General features: G+C 40.4%; 1 long non-coding RNA gene and 1 pseudogene across 1 annotated transcript in view; both read left to right on the forward strand.

Annotated features, from left to right (window-relative positions):
• Positions 1-5,142, forward strand: part of LOC102152432 — a 163,547-nt gene extending 158,405 nt beyond the window's left edge. The window contains exons 14-16 of the long non-coding RNA XR_005365381.1: positions 1,915-2,128; positions 3,063-3,149; positions 4,962-5,142. This is a non-coding gene — a long non-coding RNA (uncharacterized LOC102152432). The remainder of the gene's footprint in view (positions 1-1,914; positions 2,129-3,062; positions 3,150-4,961) is intronic.
• A 4,357-nt stretch (positions 5,143-9,499) lies between these two features.
• Positions 9,500-18,944, forward strand: LOC111097591 (annotated as a pseudogene).
• Positions 18,945-19,207: the final 263 nt, after the last annotated feature.

Below are 19,207 nucleotides of genomic sequence, written 5' to 3' on the forward strand. Positions count from 1 at the left end.
AACTCTTACTATTGAATTTTTAAATTTTTCTACTATTTTATCAAGGTAAATAACAATGTGTACTATAAACCTTTACTCACTGGGTCCCCTGAGTGTCTGCCTTTGGCTCAGGTCATGACCCCAGGGTCCTAGGATTGAGTCCAGCATCAGGCTTACCTGCAGGAAGCCTGCTTTTCCCTCTGCCTATGTCTCTGCCTCTCTCTGTGTCTTTCATGAATAAATAAAATATTTTAAAATAAAAAATAAACAAATAGATAAATAAAATAAAATTAATTAATTAATTAAAATAAACCTTTACTCACATTTCACATTGTTTTCTTAGAATAAATTTCTCAAAGTGGGATTCTTATGCCATAGAGTAGGAACATCTTTAAAGTTTTTGATGCATATTCCCAAATGCTTTCCAGAAAGGTTGTACCAAATTACATTCCTATTCACTCTGCCTTTCCAGGTTTATCACCATTTTTTTAAATTTTATTTATTTATTCATAAGAGACAGAGAGAGAGAGAGAGAGAGAGAGGCAGAGACACAGGCAGAGGGAGAAGCAGGCTCCATGCAGGGAGCCTGACGTGGGACTCAATCCCAGGACTGAGCCACCCGGGCTGCCCCTTTATCACCATTTTTTAAAGTAGAAAACCAATTTTTTCATCTAGTTATCAAAAATGGTATTTGACTGTTTTGTTCTGCATTTCTTCAATTAAAAAAGAAGTTGGAAAAAAAAAAGAAGTTGGCTATTGAACCATACGCTTAAAAATGGTTAAGGTGGTAAATTTTAAGTGTACTTTACCACAATAAAAATTTTTTGAAAAAAAAAGTGAAGTTGGGCATTTTTAATATTTATTCATCTGTTTATTTTTGATGAAATATTTATTTGTGTCCTTTATCCATTTAACTACTGTGCTCTTAATATTTTTTCTTATTGATTTTTATGAGTTCTTTATATATTATAGGCATTAAATCTCTTGCTGTCAAATTTATGGAAAATATTTTCCCCTATTTTGACATTTAAGTTTATTTATGAGCTTCGACATTTATGGAAGGCGGGTAGTATAGAGACATTTTAAATTTTTATATATTCAAATCTTTCAATAATTTCCTTTAGGATTTCTTTTATTGCTACTATGTTCAAAAATTCCTTTTCTAGCCAGTCATCAGGGAATTGTTCATCTACATGATTCTATTATAGGTATTGTTCTTTAGTCTGAGCAGTAAAATAAGATGAAAACACTCATTCTCCATCTCAGTGGGGGAGCAGACATGTACACGTATAAATACAAATGCATAAGAGACTGCTATAGAAGGACCGTTCACCCTACTTGTGAGAAGTTCATGACTGGGTCATGGGGCCAAATTTGCCTACAGCAGCTCATCTTCTGCTTTTATCATCATTTATTAATTTGGGACCATTTAACACATTCACAAAACTATATATACTGTTTCTAGAAATATATGAAATGGGAGGGCACCTGGCTGGCTCAGTTGGTTAAGCATCTGCCTTCAGCACAGGTCATGATATCAAGGTCCTGGGATGGAACCCTGTCTCAACAGGCTCCCTGTTCCACAGGGAGTCTGCTTCTCCCTCTCCCTCTGCCCCGCCCCCCGCCCCACTGCTCATGCTTGTGCACATGCGCTCTCTTGCTCTCTCTCTTTCTCTCTGTCTCAAATAAATAAATAAAATCTTTAAAAAAAAAAGAAATATATGAAATGGGAATATGATAACTCATTCCAGCTAATCAGCCCTTTCTTCCTGACTCTGGAGGTTTTAAAAACAATGACTCATGAAGTATTTGCCAGGCAACCATCCATCCAGTCTTCCCACAAGTCTGAGTTTGTCAGCCTGCCTCAATTTTATCTAAGAAATTAAATCTCAATTTTAGTTTTATTAGCACATTTACTGCTTTGCTGTTTTTCAGAAAACACTTTAAAGGGAAACATGTAAATTATAATGAAGATAAAGAAGAAATGAAAAGCCTCAGGTACAATGGCAGTAGCTGTTAATAAATAAACATTAACAAAGGTTTCCAGAAATTAATCAGCACAGATGGGCATGGCAACCACTTGTGAAGGAAGCCTTCATAGAAATGCTTTGCTGCAAGGGTTCTGGGAAATGCTGAGTGTCATACACTGGTAAGAGGAGCATAAAATTGATAACTTTCCATAGGATAATTCTCAATGTGAGTTAAGAGGCTTAAAGGTGTTTATACTTTGTGATATAATAATTCCATTTCTTGAAATCTTTTTTTTTAAGATTTTATTTATTTATTCATGATAGTCACACAGAGAGAGACAGAGAGGCAGAGACACAGGCAGAGGGAGAAGCAGGCTCCATGCAAGGAGCCCGATGTGGGATTCGATCCCGGGTCTCCAGGATCGCGCCCCAGGCCAAAGGCAGGCGCCAAACCGCTTCGCCACCCAGGGATCCCCCATTTCTTGAAATCTATTTCAAATAAATCATCAGAAATTTATGTGTACTGATAATCATTGCAGTGATATTATGCCAAATATTCTAAACAGCCTTAAAAATAAGGAAATAATTAGATAAATTATTGGTAGAGCCATACTATAGGATATACTATGTAATTATTCAAAACTGTGTTTTCAAAAAATTCTTCTGGATAATGGCAAAAGAATATGCTTTCTAAACAGTGTAAGATGAAAAACATTAGGTTACAAAAGATATGTACAGTTAATTCCAACTTAGGTTTATGTTGCATAAAAGAGATTGAAGAAAATTCACCCAGATGGTTTTCTGTGGCTAGTGAGATTACCAATGCTCTTCACATTGTGGATTTTCCAAACTTTCTACAATAAACTAAGTTCTATGAGGAGGGAAAAAAGCTATTTTTGTAAATGTTTGCTCTGTGCAGTATCAGGCCAATCCTTGTGATTGGCTATGAGTAAGCCTATTTTCACCCAGACCCATTCCATAAAACTGGGTGATGTTTAAAGGTATGGGGCTTACTGAATCCTTCCATTAAAGAGAATAAAAAAGACATGCTTCACCCTTTACTTAAAATATGAATCAAAGAGTATTCCGAATTTATTTATGTTCCCATCCCAGCCTGACCACTTTCTCCATGAAGATCCATTGCTTCTTAGGCAAAACAATGAAGAAATAAAAACACGTTGAGTGCCTACCATATGCCAGGTAATTTCACATACGTTGTCTTATTTGACCCTCACAGAACCCTGTGACATTGAGTTTGAATGTATTTAAGCAACTTATCCAAAGTTATAGACATATTAATAATTAGAGCTGAGATTTGTAGTCCAGTCTACAGACTCCAAGTCAAGACTTCATCACAACAGCCTTCTGTATGTACATCTGCACATCTGAGAGATACGGATAGTCCAAAAGTGTCCATGTTATTTTATTACTTGTCAGCTTAGAGAAATAAGATATTCATATTGTGCACTCATGTTAGGTATATGATAATAGATATATATTTTTTTGCTACTTGTCATTTATTTAAGCTCTGCTATCCATTATCATCATTTCAAACTTTCATACAGAACAAATACAGTTCTTCTCACACAACAAGCCTTCTGTAACATTTTGAAAGGATTCGTTTAAAAAAATTTGGGTCACAGATTGTGCATTTAAATTTATCTTTCCAGATTCACTTCTTTAAATCATTTCCCAAGTCACTAGAGATATGTGTTTACCTTTACTGGCAATCCTCTTATACTCACCAAACCACCTGTGGCCCTCAAACTTCCCACCATGTCAAAGAAATCGATCTCATTCATCTCCATTAATGCTGGACTAAATCCAACGTCAAATTTTGGTTCAACATTCTCCAACTGAAGACAGTTTTCTAAGACTGACCCAGTTCTGCTTTGATCATTCACTCCATATTCTTCTACTAGTGATATGTTTAATATGCTCTAAATAATTTCACACTTCATATATCCTCTCGTGTTTGTTCTCATTCACTTTGCTTCTACCTATTTACATCTAAGCCTCCCAGGAACCATGACTGTACCTTTTTTTCTCTCTTATTTCACCCCAGATGATTTGTTAAATGTTATGTACATTTTTATTCATTACGTATGTAATGGATATCCAATAAATGCTTGTTAATTAACTGTCCTCAGCTTACTTATATTCACCTACAAAAACAGACTCAAACAAACAAAAAATGAATCAAATGGAAAAGGAAGAGGAGAGGAACCCCACTTTGAATTAGCATAGAAGCCTTTACTTTCATGAGTTAACTTGTATATCAGAAAGTACATTCAGGAGAGATGCTGGGTGGCTCTATTGGTTGAGCGTCTGACTTTTGATTTTGGCTCAGGTCATGATCTCAGGGTCCTAGGATCGAGACCCGAGTCAGGCTCAGCTGAGGGGGAAGCCTGCTTAAGATTCTCTCTCACTCGGCCTCTCCCCTCAGCAGGCCCCCTGCTCACTTGCTCTCTCTCTCTCAAATAAATAATCTTTTTTTATGAACATGGAGAATATATGAAAAAAATCAGTTTGCTCATTTAATATTTCAATATATGAAAATTGCTTATCCAAATTTTCCTTAAATCTATAAGTTAAACATAATTGAAAAGACAAATTATGTAATGTTCTTGTTTTTTAAAAAAGTCTTGGCTAAGGAAACCAGCCATCTGAGTACTTTTTTAACCAGAATTTTCCTTTAATCACAGAAACATGAATATAATCAGGAAACTGAACTAATCTAAACCCTAAATAAAAAACCCAAAAAGAAAAAAAAAAAGAACTATATTAATCTGCAGAAACACAAAGGGAACCAAGCACAAGTATGGTAATAACTTTTTACAGAACCAAAATCTCTCAGAAAATTATTTGCTTATGTCTGAGGTTTTTTTTTTTTTTTCAGATAAATCATAATTTTTCAATACTTTTAGAAAAATACTATCCAGCAAGGTAGTATGTCCTTAAGAAGAACAAGTTGGATATTAAATAAAATGGTCATTCCATTCTTCTCTCCAGAAACACTTGGCCAACCCAGTCTGGACAACAAGCTGAAAACCAGGGTTCTGAAAACTGGGCTTTAGAGGAAACTCTAGAGAAGCTGGGAAACATGGGGAGAAAACCAACATAGGCTGCGAGTCCCTGGCCCTGATCTGAGGTGATGAAGAATCGAAACACCAGCAGAGGAAAGGAGTGAGAAGGCTGGTATCTACTTTTCTTTGTTTTTTTCCTTTTTAAACTCTCACTCCTTTGGGGCACCTGGGTGGCTCAGTTGGTTGAGTGTCAGACTCTTGATTTCAGCTCAGGTCATGGTCTCAGAGATGTGAGGTTGAGCACTGCGTCAGGCTCCATACTCAGTGGGGATGCTGCTTAAGACTCTCTCCCTCTCCTTTTGCCTCTCTCTCTCTAAAATAAAAAATAAATCTTTAAAATAAAATAAACTCTCTCTCCCTCTCTCATGATCTTTTCTCCCTTTCTTTCTTCTCTCTTTTGTGCAAATCATCTCTTTTTCCTCTACTTCTTTTGCTACTTATTTCCATATATTTGCTTCCTATATTTTCTGTTATTATCTCTGTCTTTTCTCATCCATATTTTCCCTTTTCCTTTCCCTTCTCTTGTGCTACTACTTTTTCCTTTCTATGGATCCTATTATTTTGTTTTCCAATCTCTCCCTCCCTCCATTTTTTTCTTTTCAATGATCTGATCTCATTTCTCAGCAAAATGTTTATAGTCTTATGAAACAGACTAAGTAATATTTACTTATTTGCTTTATTAAATGTGACAATATACATTATTCATAATATTTAGGGGGAAATGTTATTTATATGCTTATCAACCCTTTTTGTTAAATGCTATTTCCATTTTTCTGTCACCACTCCATAATTTGCAAAATAGGTTTTAGTGAATGTGGGTAATCAATTGCAAATTCATAACAGTGGTAGATTTTAAGATAACCTTGCTATTTCTCATGGTGATAGTTGCATCGAAGATGATCCCCCAATGGTTCTTATCTCCTGGTATTTATGCCCTCACATAGTTGCTTCCCACATTGTCTAAGTGTTGTTTTGTGTGACCAGTACAACATGATGGAGGTGACAGTGTGACTTCTGAGGTAAGATCATAAAGAACAACTTCCACATTGCTTACTTGAATCATTTGCTCTGGGAAAAGTCAACCATCATGTTGTGGAGACACTTGAGCAGCCCTATGGAGAAGTACACATAATAAGGAAACAAGGTCTCCTGTAAACAAGCAGCACATATATCCCAGACAGGTGAGCATGCCATCTTGGAAGCAGACTCTAGCCCCAGTCAAGCCTCCAGATCACCACAACCCTGGTCAACATCTTGACTGCAACTTCATGAAAGACTTCCCAGCAGAACATTAGCTGGTCCCTAATTCCTCACAGAAACTGTGAAAGATAAATATTTATTATTGTTTTAAGCCACTAAACTTTCTGATAATTTGTCATGGAAAAATAGATAATCAAAATGCTATTTTGGAAACAAAACCAAAACAGTTTATGCATACATAAACACCTTTACTCTGCCAGCAGTAAATATGTACACACCAACTCTAGAAAGGAAATTTTGGAAAATCTTCTGGAACTTTCTTTTCTGCACTCAGCTTAATTCAGCAGTGCTTCTGTTATTGTTCTCATATGAGGATGGAGAAAATAATATACAAAGAATAAAATTAATATTTTGCGTTTAACAAGTCTAATTACATTATTAAACAAGACTCCTACAACAACACATCAAAAAGAAGCTCCTCAAAAAAAAAAAAAATCAAAGCAATAAGGTATAAAGGAGAAACAGTTTCTACTTTCTCAAAACAGTGTGTTTATATCCTGAAATATATCTTCTTTTAATTATCCAGAACATGGAAATAAAAAACATTTTTTATTTGTTCTCATTTTGAAGACATTTATACATCCCCTCGTCATAATTATATTTTCAAATAAATTTGAAATCAAAAGTGATACTTAATCTTGCTAAATCTTGTAAATAGGAATTGCTATCTAGCTTCTACCACTGCATTTTTTTCTTATATTTCAAAAAAGTAAAGTCACCTTTCTAATGACCCAAGAATGTAATCTTATAATGCTATTAACCCAAAGCTAAAATTGAACATCAAAACATTCCTCCATATGAAAACTGAACTGTACTATCATTTAATTAAATCTTTAGATTCACCTTTAGTGCATCACTTCCCAACTGCACTGGGAAGTTACTGCCAAATTGTTCCTATAATTCTGCATTTCTTTCATGCAGAGTATCCTGATGAGTATAATATGATCATCATTTACATGATCCAAGATTAGTATGATAATAAAAAGGAATTAGATCAAAACACCAGCTAAAGAATCCTTCATTATATATTTCCTTTATAATGATAACCATGCTTTAATTGTAGTGGCCTATGAGAATTTTGATACTGTGTAGATTAAAGGCGAGTGAAATTCATTACATGATTCCACAGATGTTTACTGAGCTCTGATTGGGTGCTTGGCATCATCCTAGAGCTTGAGAAGCAATGAACAAGGAACATCAGTTCCTTGCTTTCATGGTCTTCATATTTCAATGGTTGGCAGACAGACCAAAAACAGATTTAAAAGAAGAAGAAGAAGAAAGAAGAAGAATGGATTGTTTCAGATGATAATAAGCATTGTGAAGAAAATCCCCTGATGTTCAGGGGAAAACTTTGTAACGAGTAGTCAGAAAAGGCGTCTCTCAGGAGGTGATGCAATCTGAAACTCCGGATCAGACCATTCAGTTGGAGGAAGTATCTGATGACATTGAATCACTTTTATGATTCACTAATTTTTATACCCCTAAAATTCTAAGACACACTGTGAAACATTGTCAAATATATTTTTGTTTCTTGGTTTACCTAGTGGTGCTCAAGCTTTGATCCTAGCACAGATATGATGATCATGTACAAAGGGTCAAATATATTGACCCATCTTCCCCTAAACCTTAGCAAGCTTGACTAATGAAGAATCCTTTAGGAATATTAGGTATCCAATTTTTCTGGTATCCAATTTATCCCTCATTCTCAAGGATTCTGAATCAATGTTGGAAAAATTGGTAGTGTTGGATGTTTATAAGTTGTAAGACTAGGATCTTAAAGCTCTTTGTTATTTTATGAAAGAATCATTATTTTCCATCAGCCAGCCTCTTAAATTAACATCATTTTGAGGTCTAGCCAGTTCAAAGACTGCAGAATCAACTGTCATGCCAAGTGTTTATAGAATCATGTTTCCAAGCACCTGTCTATGAGGTAGCTTAAGACAAATGGTAGCTCCCACCAATGAAGACACTATCGCAAAGTAGTGGTTTCCCGTAAAGTCGCAGGTTGACCAACATGCCAGAAAAGGCTCTCTTACCCCTCTTAACCCCTCAAAGAGTTCAGTAAACCCATCTAGATCTGTGTCTCCGAGAGGCCTCCCCACAATCTTTCTAAAATTCTTAAATTATAATTCTCAGTTTTTCTCTGCTTGGGTCCACATAGGTAACTCTGTCCTACTCAGTTGATCTGGACACAAGACCAGCCCTGACGCAAGTTTTTTTAAAAGACAAAAAACCAACTTTCCACCAAATAGGAAACCAGTTCCTTCATTTCAGCTAAGATTTGCGCGGGAGGGAGGAGAGGAAGTCTCAGGCCCCCTTGTCTCTCCTTTCACTGAGCTGGGAAGTCCCTGCCAAATTGGTCCCTTTGTCTCAGGAACATTCCGCCCACACCGTAGGCCCTCTGGGGCTCTCTTCTCTCCCCTCTCTTATCAGGGTATTTTTCAAAGTAAGTACATCCCCCTTTCTGAGAGAAATTTTGGTGCAAACTGCTAATAGGATAAACATTCCTCTGCCTCATGCCACTTGATGCACCTGTTGTCATATTGGGGCCACTTAGTGTTGGAAGAAACTTCAGGAGGTTTCGTGTATTTGAGAGCTTGCTGAGCCTAACTTATACCAAATATAAAGTATTTTAAAGACAAAGTGGTGCCACAGGGAGGGGTGCTTAGAGGGGAGGAACTAACAAGTGGTTTTCCACATTTGCTCAAAGGGGAGGCTGTTGATCTGTGAGGTTTGTCACTGCTGCTTCCAAAGACAATCACACACATGCATACGAACATAAAAGAGCAGGCCTTTTCACTTTCTACAGGATCATATTTTGCTGCAAACTGTGACCCCGCGTAATGAGCTTTTGACACATTTCTTTTAAGTTGCTTGGTATAATCGTAGGGTTTTGCTGTTTTCAGATCTTCCTCACTTAATTGAGGGATTGCCACACACAGATGACATCAGGAATTCCTGAGTTTCTTAGAAACAGCCTCTATCTACTTAGATTGTGAGAATGGCTTTTTTTTTTTATTTTTTTTTTTATTTATTTATGATAGTCACAGAGAGAGAGAGAGAGAGAGGCAGAGACATAGGCAGAGGGAGAAGCAGGCTCCATGCACCGGGAGCCCGATGTGGGATTCGATCCCGGGTCTCCAGGATCGCGCCCTGGGCCAAAGGCAGGCGCTAAACCGCTGCGCCACCCAGGGGTCCCGAGAATGGCTTTTCTAAAGGAAATACATTTATCTGAAAGCCACAGAAAATTTCTAAATACAGGGTAGCTTCCTGAAACAGCAGGAGTTAGTGCCTTTAGGATACTGTATTTGTATGATATAATGAAATTTGATTCCTTTGAAATTGACAAGTACATATAAGTTAAGGAAAAACTGACCCATTTTTTTTTTTATGGAAACATTTCATTGTGATCTTAGCTTTTACATCATTACATGCTCCTTGGCTAAGTTGATAATAGGCATGTAAACTGTTTTATGCAATTGAAAGGAACATAATTTTCACATAATTTGGAGGTGTGATTATTACTCAAACGTTTATGCACAATTATGATAAACAAACGCCCATAGAATTAATTCAGCTGGGCTTGTATTTCTATGATCAAGTCCCCTCTATCCTTTCTTGACCCCTGCTTGGTAATTTCTTCTGACTCATTTTAATCATGTTTTATCCTCACAGTGCTTCTTAATAAGAGTCCAATCTTGCCATCTCTCTGCCATGAAATGCTGTTCGTGTAGTTTGATCTGTGGACCTAAATGATCTCTGCGCAGATTTGTTTGTCTCACGTGGATAGTGACTGATTATACTATTTCTGAAACAGTTCTCCTTAGCAAATGCCCAAAAGGACTATCAAAGGTATTAATAATAATAGAAATGACTCTTTCTACCTCTGTTTAACCACCTCATGGAAAAGCAAGTGCAAGAATGCAACCCAGAGGAAACAGAAATGACCATTTTCCCAGCCACACTGCTCAGAACTTAAGATGTCTGATTTCCACAACTGTGCATGTTTTCATGCTCCCAGGGCCCCTCCCAGCTCCATAAAAATCAGGCACCCAGGGAAGACCCCAGCACAGTAGGATCCAACCTAACTAGTGCATGTTTAAAATATAAGGTGACATTTAGATGTCTAGAATATCAGAAATACACCGTGAATTTATCTTTAGGGCAGCGGAGCATTCAAACACTCAACCTGCCTCCTGACAATACCTGCAAGGAGAATATGCTGACTATAACAGGTGAATTTCGAGAAGACTGAAGACCAGTTGCAACACACTGAGTATTGTTAAAATGCGGATTCTGTTCCCTTACATAGACAGTTACTAAACACCTACTGTATACAGGTATCATGAGGATCACAACATAAGTAAAATAATTCTTGTCCTCAAGAAAGGCATATCCTCATAGAGAATGGAAAGGATATCAGTTGTAAAAATAACCCTGACAAATATTTGCTGAGTATTTACCATGTGCCAGATGCTCCACATGCATTACCTCATGGAATCTTCATGGCAACTGTCTAGAAAAATGATTGAAGAGGACAATGCAGGTGAAACAAACAATTTAACCATTACTTCATGAAGTAGATGGTCTCTTTTCCAAGGCCTGCAAAAAGGGGTAGAAGGCAAGAATCTTTTATAAGATTAAGCACAAAGGTCTAGAAAGAGAAAAGTAGAAAATATCTGATTGTCTGGGGCTGCATGGTCAACCTTGTTTGGGGTAAGAAGGCTCAGAGTTGGCTTGGCCCAGAGTTTGGGGCCAGCTGACTGAATATGCTGGCTGTGGTCAAGCAGAACCACTTACAGGTACACAAAAGTGAACTTAATTTTGGTTTTGCTGATGTGACACCTTGGCCAGGAGTGGCTCCACCTCGGGCCTAGAAATTTATTTCAACCCAACCTTAAGATATAAAAACTGTTATTATCTTTGTTTGCAGATGAGAAGACAGAGACAGAGGGGTAAAAAATATATATATGTGCCAAGGCCAGAAGAGAGTGTGAAGCCAAGATTCAAATGCTGCATCTGCTGTCAGCATTTCCATCCCCACGTCATGCACTATACTGTGCCCATGATCATCATGTAGGGACAGAGTCAGGAGCACATGAGCAGAGAGAGCAAGGAGGGAAACGTTGAAAACCTTGCAATGCTCTCATATCTCTCTCTCTAACACACACACACACACACACACACACACACACACACACACAAAATGTCCTTTCATTTGAACTAAGAAAACTGAAAGCATTATTCAAAGAAAAAATGAAAGGGAAAACATGTCCCCATTCCATTCTCACCTCTAAATATCATTTGTCGATTTATTTTAACAAAAGGGTTTTAGGACTGAATTTCCCTGATCATCGCTTAGGTTTATCACTTTATACATGGAGCCAAAGCTTCCCTCCAGACTCTCATTCTGACAACTTTTATAAGGAAAATGGACTCTATGAAATAGAAATCATATTAAACGTGCTTATTTTATCCTAGAGACTTCAACTATCCGATATTCTAGAATTGTTGATATTTGATTTCTAACCATGGTCTCCTATTTTAAGGGCAACGTTCCCAGTGTCTTCAGCATAGGTGACTCTCACACATTAGGACTAACAGCTGGATTGGTGGGCTGCCTTTATTGAATTTAATACCCAAATAAATTAAGGTTTCTCAAAGTTGATTTAAATCCCCATTAGGGACCCCCACTGGAGCCACCTCTACCAGCAACATGTTCAAGGTAATTCAGAGGTCTGTGGGGCCAGCCAGCCTGAGTCTGCTCCCCCTTAAAGTCTATGCATCACCTAAAAGGGACTCACCTCACAAAACTTTCTGTGAAGGTTAATGAGCTTTCACTCTACTCGGTTCCTGAGGGTCAATCTAAATATGTGGAGGAGCCAAGGACCCAGCTTGAAGAAAGCATTTCACATCTCCGCCAATACAAGTTGGTGTCAGGAAATATACTCACAAACGAAGCCCAAGATTCAGAGCTTGGTTCCATGGGATTAGACAGCTATGAATATCTCCAAAATGAACCTCCTGGATTTTTTCCAGGACTTGGTGGTACTGGTTTTGCTGGTATTGTTAGACTTCTTTTGGCCAGAGGGTCAAAAATAAAGAAGCTGGTGTATCCACCTGGGTTCATGGGACTAGCTGCCTCTCTTTATTATCCACAACAAGCCATTGTATTTGTCCAGGTCCGTGGGGAGAAATGATATGACTGGGGTTTACGAGGATACATAGTCGTGGAAGATTTGTGGAAGGAGAACTTTCAAAAGCCAGGAAATGTGAAGAATTCACCTGGAAATAAGTAGAATGCTCCATACTCTGCCCATTTTAATCAGTTATAGATAAATGTTGGAAACTCCATGCATTTTCTACAGAAAAATGACAGAGAAGTCAGTGCTGAATGTAGTAAGTTGGCTTTCTTCTTCAGGAAAAACTATACCAGGCTTCTTTGTTATCTTGGGTGATGCCATACTACCAGTGGACTAATCGGAATTCCTTTCACCTAGAGATAATGTCCGGCAGTAGAACTCCTGGTTCTCATGTTGCTATTTATGTACATAATTAAAATTCTGAATTAAAAAAAATCCCCATTAGGTAAACACTGGTAACACAGAGAAGAAAATTAGATCTCTTTCAATTGATTCGATTCCCAGATTTGTTACTGAAGTCATTCATGATTTTTTGGTTTAACTCAGAGACACACAGATAGCTAGTTAATGCACACAGTAATATCAACATATGATTTAAAAAAATAAAGAGAAACAAGATATGAGAAGAAATCAGCCCTAGCAACAGAAAATAACACAAGTAAACAAGGCAAGCAGTAGTCTCCATGCTCACCGGCCTCAACAATTTCCTTTATGGCACAGATACACATTTCCGCCAACAACAAAGTCAACTGGTGCTACCTCTTCACAACTTCCTGCCTTCCTCTTTCCTTCCCTCGCCCCCCTACCAGAGCAACCCCTGTGGGTGGCCCTCTGTCTCAGCACAAGCTCTTCCTCAGCTCAAACTCTTTTCCTGCGCAGAGCCGAGGAAGAGGCCAACCAACAGGTGTTCCCTGGATAACCATGCCCTTGCTTTTACAGGGCCACATCCCAGCAGGAGGAGGGACAGACCCTATTAGGTTCTGTAGGAGCACAGACTGCGTGGTCACCCCGCCTCAGAGCAGCCCGGAGATCTGGACTCTCACTCCCTCTGTAGCCTTGGGTGTAACATTAAAACTGCCCCCTCCGCCTCCGTGTCCTCACAAATAAAACCTAGACAATGCTTACCCCATAGTTTTCATGTGATTTAAATAAACTTTGTTTAAAAAGCTAAGTATCAGATGCATGGCAATGCTCCCCGGCCTCTATTCATACATCTTTCTTCCTCCTTCCTATGGACGCCTCCCAGGTCCCCGAGACTGTGGACTATATCGAGGGATCTTTGCTCCCTAAATCACACTACCTCTTCTGGGTTTTTCCTACTCCGTCCCTCCCTTCGGCCAACATGACCTACCCTCACACTCCCAGAGAATGTGATCTCCACCCATGGGGGTTATTTCCCGTTCCTTTTCTGCATTTGGTCTTTGATTAAAAACAACCTGCGTCCGCCCAGCCTCTGCTATGGTCTCAACATGTGTGTCCCTCCAAAACTCATATGCTGAAACCTACCGCCAAGGTGATGGTGTTTGGAGGTGGGTAATTGGGGAGATGATTAGGTCATGAGGCTGGATCAGTGCCCTTACAGCAGGGACCTCAGAAAGGGCCCTCTGTACTTCTGCTATGTGAGGACATGGCAAAAAGCCATCTTGAGCCAGGAAGCAGGCTCTCCTCGCACCCAGGATTTGTCGGCACCCTGACCTTGGGTTTCCCAGCCTCTGGAACTATGAGAGATAACTTTCTGTTGCTTACATAAGCCATCCATCCGGGCAGTGGTATTTTTGTTATAGCAGCCTGAAGGGAGTAAGCAGCCCCTAACAGTTCACAAAGCACCATCATAGCCAAGCCCTCATTTGTTCCTCCTCATGTTCCTACAACAGAGGCAGGATGGGTATTATTGCTCTTCATTTTATATATATTAAAAAAAAATCAAGGGTCTAAGCAATGAAGGGATTTTCTCAAAATGGAGAGAGAAAGAGGTAGAGTCAGGGATTGGTGCCAGGTGGTCTTCTGCCTTGAGATCCCTTGTTCTTTTCCAATGTTTTGTTCACTCTACATCTATCTGTTGAGTGCCAGCTCTGCCATTCCAGAACTGGAAATACATCAGAGAGCAAAGCAAAGTCTCTGCCAACGTGGAGCTTCCATTTTAGTTACAAGGGACTTACTGGAAATAAATTCTTATATAATAACATAAATGACTTGTAATGTCGGAGAGTTGTAAGTGCTCAGTGCTCAGAAAAAAACACTGAAGCCGGATAGGGGATACATAGAAAGGTGAGTGGGGGTGAAAGAGGAGGCTCTTTTAGGTAGGGTAGTCCCGAAAGACATCCCTTCAGCAGAGAGCTGAAGAAGGTGGGGGGTGGGCTGGGTGAGCATCCACAGGCACAGCATTGCAGGCAGAGGGAACAGCAAGGACAAGAATCCTGAGGTGAGCGCGTCTTGGAGGGATTAAGGAACAGCATGTCCACTGAACACTGGTTTTATTGGTTGTTATTAGGTGTGACTTGAAAGAAGCACTTTGTAGTCCAGTAACTTTCCGAGCCTCTGGGTAAAGCAGAAATTCTGAGAGCCTCTAAAACACCAAAGCAGTCGGTGAATCTTCTCGAGCAAGCTACAGTGCACGGCGTTGCACAATGTTATTCAACCATGGAAACCTTTCCTCAAGGAGCATCTCAAGGGATTATTGTTCCACAGAACACTCTGGAAAATGCTGCACCACACCCTGCTTTTACTGGAAAGAGGAAGCGGGGCTAGGAACTAGAACCTCAGGCACTGTGTGCAGGCGGGGAGGACACAGGACACCTAGAGAGGCCCCGAGGTCCGCCGGGCGCGGCCAGCCAGGCCTGGGCCTTGTCAACCCTGAAACTACCCTTGGCGCCTAGTTCCTGCCTGACCCTCCGGGCTGTTCCGTCATTTGCCCTGGGCCAGTGGGTTCCAAGCCCTGCTGCCTGCCTTCGTGCTGGTACTTGGGGAAATCGGAGCAGTGGGGGGCGTTCAGCTGGGGCTCCCCGAGTGATGGGTGCAGTCGGCGGGGGCGGGGGGGACTCCCCGCAGCCCAGGGAGGGGAGTCCCACTCCCACCCCAAGAATGAAGGGTGCAGTCAGGGGGGGCTCCCCGCAGCCCAGGGGGTAGGAGTCCCACCCCCCCAGAGTGAAGGGTGCAGTCGGGGGGGGGGGGCTACCCGCAGCCCGGGGATGGGGGAGTCCCACCCCACCCCAAGAATGAAGGGTGAAGTGGGGGGGGCTCCCCGCATTCCGGGGGGAGAGGAGTCCCACCCCAACCCCCAGAGTGAAGGGTGCAGTCAGGGTATCCCTGCAGCCCAGGGGGGCGAGGAGTCCCACCCCACCCCCAGAGTGAAGGGTGGGGGGGAGCCCCCCGCAGCCCAGGGAGAGGAGTTCCACCACCCCAGAGTGAAGGGTGCAGTCAGGGGGGGCCTCCCCACAGCCCAGGGGGGAGGAACCCCCCCCAGTGAAGGGTCGGTCGGGGCGGGGTGGGGGGGACTCCCCGCAGCCCAGGCCAGAGATCCGCCCTTGTACAGAGCTCTGAGCCCCCGCTGCCAAGGACACTTCCAGAAGCCCCTGCTGCAGCCAGGTGTGGAGGGGGCTGGAGGGAGGCTCCCACTTGTCCGGGAGGAATGCTGGTCACTGCCCCCCTTGGGAAGGACTCCCCAGGCCTCTGCAAGCCACGAAGCCAGGAACTGAGTGGGAAGCAGCTGGGGTGGGCCAGCGGCGGAGACAGCGGAGGGGACAGCAGAGGGGACAGCCCAGAGAGCGCAGGAGAGGCCTGACCCCGGGGAGCCCGCAGAGGGCAGGGGGCCGCTGCCCAGGGAAGGCTGGGACAGCAGTGGCCGCCGGGGCTGTCACCCAGCAGGCTGGGCCAAGGCACATCAGAAGAGAGCTAGCAGGAGCCATCGGTTGGTTTTTCAAAAAATAATAAACTGTATAAATAGATGTCCATGCCAGTCGTTGCTTACTCCTAAAATAAATAAAAGGTAAGTGATCAAGTGAAAAATATTAAATGAATTCTTTCTTTCAGGACCTTTGGAGAAATCTTGCCCAAAAGATCTGGCGAGGAGCCCCACCACAGATGAGCAGATACATCCCAGGTAAAATGACAGTTTCTTTCATTGTGCGGCCTTGTCATCGGGGTTTTAAAAAACTCAACTTAGGACTACGTGTATACACAGCTGAAAAATTCTACTGAAAACGGCAACTGCCCCAGGCCAGAATTTGTGGGCATTTTCTCTTGAAGTGATGGAAAAGATAAAATTGAAGGTAAAAGAACTATTATAACTTTTCTTGAGGGTTGAGAGCTTGCTGAGCACCAGACATTTTGCACACAGAATTGTAACGTGTACTACCAGCTAGCATCACCGTGCCTATTTTACAGATGAAGAAACTGGTTAAGCAATAACATTAGTTAAGAGACTGGTCTGGGATGCAGACCCAGACCTCTCTGACTGGAAAGTCAGGCTCTTTCTGTGATCACAAGCCGTGGATGTTATCACATCGATAGCAGCATAAGGCCCTGGGAACTGAGCACTTGGTATTCTCATTCTCTTACTGGTCAAACTGCTCTTTAATTCTGAAGACCCTTCCAGAAATAGGTAAAAATTCAATCAAATAACTACCAAACTGGGCTTTGCAGGGTCTCTGTGAAACCCTCCTACATCCTCATATACTTGATCACTTAAGGGATCAATTTGTTCTGCTTCCTGCAACATATCTTCCCAGAGCTGAATGTCACTCATGTTCTTAAATAAAGATGAACAAAATCCTTTCTGTTTAATATGCTTTCATTTTAATAGCCAATTATTCAATTCGTAAGCCTACTAAGTGTGCCAGCCACATCTTCCCACAAAAAGAGGAAGAGAGGATCGGTTTCCAAGAGCAAGCAGCCATTGCTGTTACCTATACATTTTGTTCTTGACAGGGCAGTACATTTACAAATTTTTCAGCTGCATATCTGTTGACACATCACCAGGACTGAAAACAGTGCCTACACTCACCACCTTAGTGATGATTCCACCAATACATAATTCACATAATCCCTTAGGGTTGCCTATGTAATCTAAATAATCCAACTTCAGTCAACAAATGGTTGTTGTGTAAAAACACAAAAGAGAAAACATGCTTCAGCTATGTCAGTATAACATGCACGATGATATTAATTTTCCTATCATAAAGAGTGAAGTTTTATGAAAACTTTTTGCAATAGTTTTTATTGGTGGTCTCTATTCCCATACCATAACCCTCAGATTGAAAATATCTACAATTGGGCAGAAAAAAATCTAAAATTGGAAGAGAAATTGAGGTACAACATTAATTCACATACATATTAACCACCAAGAAAGTTAATAACCAGTATGCAGGCTGGAATCTAGTTCAATTTCAGTTCAACATTAAAGCTACTGCATAAAAATTCCTTTGTAGTAAAATGAGCTTTAATTTTTAGAGGCTTTGTAGCCATTCTTGTAATCATCCAAGGTCAAATGCAAAAGGAGCAAAAAAGAACAAAGCTTGTCTATGTTTGCAAAAAAAAAAAAAAAAAAAAGTGGCAAATTTCCTTTCAATCTTTTCCCCTATTTCAACAAGATGAAACCAAGCCTCTCCAGCCTAGTTCTAGGCAACTATAGCCACACTTACTTGCCTACCATCCAATTCATTGCAGCTTTAAATGATTTATTTTAACATTTGGATCCAAAGTAACATCCTTTTTATGCATAGGTAGAGTTACTTTGTGCTGTAATTAGGATAATGGAGCAACTTCCCTTTGTCCTTGATAATCTGAATACCACTTTCCCAAAATGCGTTTCTCTGGGTAAAGATATTGCACCCTATTCAAACGTAAACATTCACTTTTTATCATGCATTGGGATCACCTGTAGGGTGACTATAACCACTTACAATTAACAGTTTGGTTGTTTGATGAAGCCATTTACAGGAAGGAAAATAGTTTCCCTGGTGTTACCCTTGAGAATACTAACACTGGGGTCTAAGCACTCAATGTCGTCGTGTTTTGCTGGAAGAGGGCCGTCCCAAGTTAAATAAGGAGAGTAAAATACATAGGTGTGTCCTAGTCAATACTTGGATAATCAAAAGGTAAACAACTCTTCTTGAAATCATGGCTAGTTAATATTTATATTTTGATATCTTTAGGCCTTTCTCTTCTTTCCTTTCCTTTATATATGTTTTTAGTTCCAACTTCTCCTCCCTAATTGCTGTGTAAGACTCTTCCCTTGAATCTTACTCTACTCCTCTAAAAATCAGTTATTTCTAGAAAAAAAAATCATTTAGGTCATCAATCTTTTCTTTGTTTTAATTCTCAAAGCCTCTCAGAGATCAAGAAAGAGCCATTTTACTTTTTTCTTTCTTTCTTTCTTTTTTCAGCCTCTTGTCATTGAAAAGTTTTTCCTGAATATCAGAAAGGGAGACAGAACATAAAGACTCCTAACTCTGGGAAACGAACTAGGGGTGATGGAGGGGGAGGAGGGCGTGGGGTGGGGGTGAATGGGTGACGGGCACTGAGGGGGGCACTTGATGGGATGAGCACTGGGTGTTATTCTGTATGTTGGTAAATTGAACACCAATGAAAAATAAATTTATTATTAAAAAAAAGAAAGAAAAGTTTTTCCTGAATGGGATTATAAAAATTAATGTTAATATTTGGCAAAGTAATGCTATTAACACTCTTCCCTCCCTGACCTCCACAAAACAATGTCATATTCACAGGATAATAGCAGGATTTATTGCAAAATATTAATTCATGGTGATAT

This window comes from Canis lupus, chromosome 10 (assembly GCF_011100685.1).
Source record: "Canis lupus familiaris isolate Mischka breed German Shepherd chromosome 10, alternate assembly UU_Cfam_GSD_1.0, whole genome shotgun sequence".
Taxonomy (NCBI): domain Eukaryota; kingdom Metazoa; phylum Chordata; class Mammalia; order Carnivora; family Canidae; genus Canis; species Canis lupus.